The sequence below is a fragment of the Malurus melanocephalus genome, unplaced genomic scaffold (genome assembly GCF_030028575.1).
Source record: "Malurus melanocephalus ecotype Western Australia unplaced genomic scaffold, MMel_1.1 scaffold_372, whole genome shotgun sequence".
NCBI lineage: Eukaryota > Metazoa > Chordata > Aves > Passeriformes > Maluridae > Malurus > Malurus melanocephalus.
The window spans coordinates 58,682-61,836 of record NW_026623604.1 but is presented as its reverse complement, the minus strand read 5'-3'; the positions used below and the strand labels follow the sequence as shown (position 1 = coordinate 61,836).

General features: G+C 42.7%; 1 protein-coding gene across 1 annotated transcript in view; it reads left to right on the top strand.

The window, feature by feature from the left end:
- NEO1 (neogenin 1) overlaps positions 1 to 3,155 on the top strand; it is a 165,931-nt gene that overhangs the window by 146,637 nt on the left and 16,139 nt on the right. The window lies entirely within an intron of this gene.

The following is a 3,155-nucleotide window of genomic DNA, read 5'->3' as shown; positions in this document are numbered from 1 at the left end:
GGGGAATTCAGCAAAATCACAGCTGGGGCATGGGGAACCCAGCAAAATCACAGCTGGGGCATGGGGAATTCAGCAAAATCACAGGTGGGGCACAGGGAACCCAGCAAAATCACAGCTGGGGCATGGGGAACCCAGCAAAATCACAGCTGGAGCAGGGGAAATTCAGCAAAATCACAGGTGGGGCACAGGGACATAGCAAAATTCCAGGTGGAAGGCAGCCCCGAGGCTGGATCATTGCAGGGAATCCCCAAGGAGCGTGGCCTGGCCTCCCTGTGCCCTCTCTGCTCTGCCATCTCTGCAGCAGCTCAGATCCATTATTMATCTCTGGACCTGATCAGAACAGATCCAGACCTAAACTGTGTGGGAAATGGAAGTGGAGCCAGGAATCTGGTTGGGAGCTGAAATATATCCATAACTTTGCTCGTGYTGTTCCCACAGCAGGTCTCCAGAAATCATCCCTGGTGTCTCTGGCCCATCAGAGTTTATTTAGGAGTGGCCATCCCAGTGCTCTTTGTCACCCCTGTGGCAATTTTGTGTCACAGAACAGGCTCCAGGGCACTTTGTTGTCCCCCTGGCAGAACCATTAGCAGCAAACTGTTGTTTGCCCTTAACTGCATCACTGCCACGTGGGATAAATCACTTTTCAGAAGTAATAATTACAGATTCCTTTCTGTAATTTCTGTTTGGATTCCCATTTGGAAGGGTTTTGTGAAATTACCCACTTCAATTTTAATGTGTTTTTACCCCAGGTTTAAAGCTGAAATCAGATTTTCATGGCATGTTATTTGCAGTCTGAGCTCAGAATGAGCCACRGTGCAGAATCAAACCTGATAAGGCAGGACTGGAGCTCAGGCTCTAAATGGGAGACTAAAATTAATTAAATCCCTGGGAAAAGGCAGCAAAATGTTTCCCCTCCATGGGGAAGGAGGGTTGGAGACACAGGAACCTTTGGTGGAGGSATTTGGCTGCCAGGGAGGGGCACAAAGGTCTCACACGTGAGGAAGGGAGGCCACTGCAGAGAGCAGCATTTACCTGCACAGGATGGGGAAAACCATCCTATTGTGCAGCTCCAAAATCCCATGGCAGCAAAGGAACCCTTGGTTATCCACGTGGGGAGCAGAACTGTWCAGTATTTATCAGGTTGTCCATGAACAGCATTAATGGCTTCAAAATGCAATAAAATGGGGATTGAGGGCTAAGCCTGAGAACAGCAGGCACCAGCTCCCCTTTTCCAGCTCCCCTTTCCTAGGGCCCATTTCCATCTCCCCTTTCCCAGGGCCTATTTCCATCTCCCCTTTCCCAATTCCCTTTTCCCCAGCTCCCCTTTCCCAGATCCCATCCCCAACTCCCCTTTCCCATCGCCCGTTTTCCAGCCCCCCTTCCCCATCTCCCCTTTCCCATCTCCCCTTTCCCAGATCCCATCCCCAGCTCCCCTTTCCCAGATCCCATCCCCAGCTCCCCTTTCCCATCTCCCCTTTCTCAGCTGCCCTTTCCCAGATCCCATCCCCATCTCCCCTTTCCCAGATCCCATCCCCATCTCCCCTTTCCCAGATCCCATCCCCATCTCCCCTTTCCCAGATCCCATCCCCAGCTCCCCTTTCCCAAATCCCATCCCCAGCTCCCCTTTCCCAGATCCCAGGCAGTTTTTGGGATGTGGGGCCCGAGTGCCCTCTGGTGGGAACAGCCCAGGCTGAGGAGGCAGCACTAATTAATCACTCATTAAGTCCCTCTGTGCTGTCGGTGGTGCCAGAATTCTGATTGCTGATGTCCATGGAGTGCAGCTCCACTTAGCTGGGATGGCATGGGATGGCATGGGATGGCATGGGATGGGATTTCTGAGCTGGGTTAGTCTGGGCCCCACACCGGGCATCGTTAGAGCTGCTGACTAATTAGGACACTCAGAATTAATTCAGTACTTGTGCCTCTAGACTGTTGAAATGCTTTTAGCATCACTTCAGATATATATATAAATAAATGTGTGTGTGTATATATATATAATATATGTAAATAAATGTATATATAAATATACATTTATAGAAATATACACATATATATTTTATATATATTTATAGATGTGCATTTAATAAATACACATTTATTTATATAACTGTTTTATATACACACATATATAATATATATTTATATATATATAAATAAATATATATTTACATATATGTTACATATAAAATAAATACTTGAACCTAGATATAGATAATAAATAATGGATACAAATACATAAATAATATAAATATATAATGTACATACACTGTATATATAATATATACATATATATATATACACACATATACATATATATATACACACACATATATATATACACACACATATATATATACATATATATACACATATATATAATATATATATAATGTACATACACTGTATATATGTACAGTGGATATATTATTAAATAGAGGTTCAAGTATTTATTTCTACATATATATAAATATATAGAGGTTCAAGTATTTATTTTAGGCTGATCTGTGTTTTTTGTATTAAAAAATTATAAAGCTTTTCCTTCATACTGATGCATGATTTCAGTATATTTTAATAACAACATAGACTCTTCCCATATCTTTTTGCTGGGATGTGCAGGACAGCCTCAGTTCCTTCAGGTTCTTGTTGCCTTTGTCAATACTCTGAAAAAATAATGAAATAATGGTAAACACAAATTGTTTAGCTGTGCCTTGAGAATGTTTTGTTGTTTTAACATAACTTAAATAATATTGTATTAATTCTTTAGGTACATCTTGATAATGGCAGCTTTATTTTATTTTATTTTATATCATTTAGCCTGTGAATAGGTAAAGGGATGGAAATGAGCAATTTTTCCATATGCAGGGAACAGCAGTCAGAAATTATTTGGATATTTTAAATGGTTTGATTTTCCTACCATCTCTTTTGAGCAACTCAGATGGAAAGTGGGAGGGCTGGCTGATGTTGGGATGTGGGGAGCTGGATCTTACTCAGTCCAGAGGATTCTCAGGAGCCTCCCTGTCCCCTCTGGGTCACCAGAAACTGATGCCGAAAACCAGGCTCACCTGAAACAGAGGCCAGACTAAGTGAAGAGAATAAAAGCAGACAGATTTAATCCAGGCCTGCTGGTACATTGAGGGCAGACAAAGCCTCCTCCT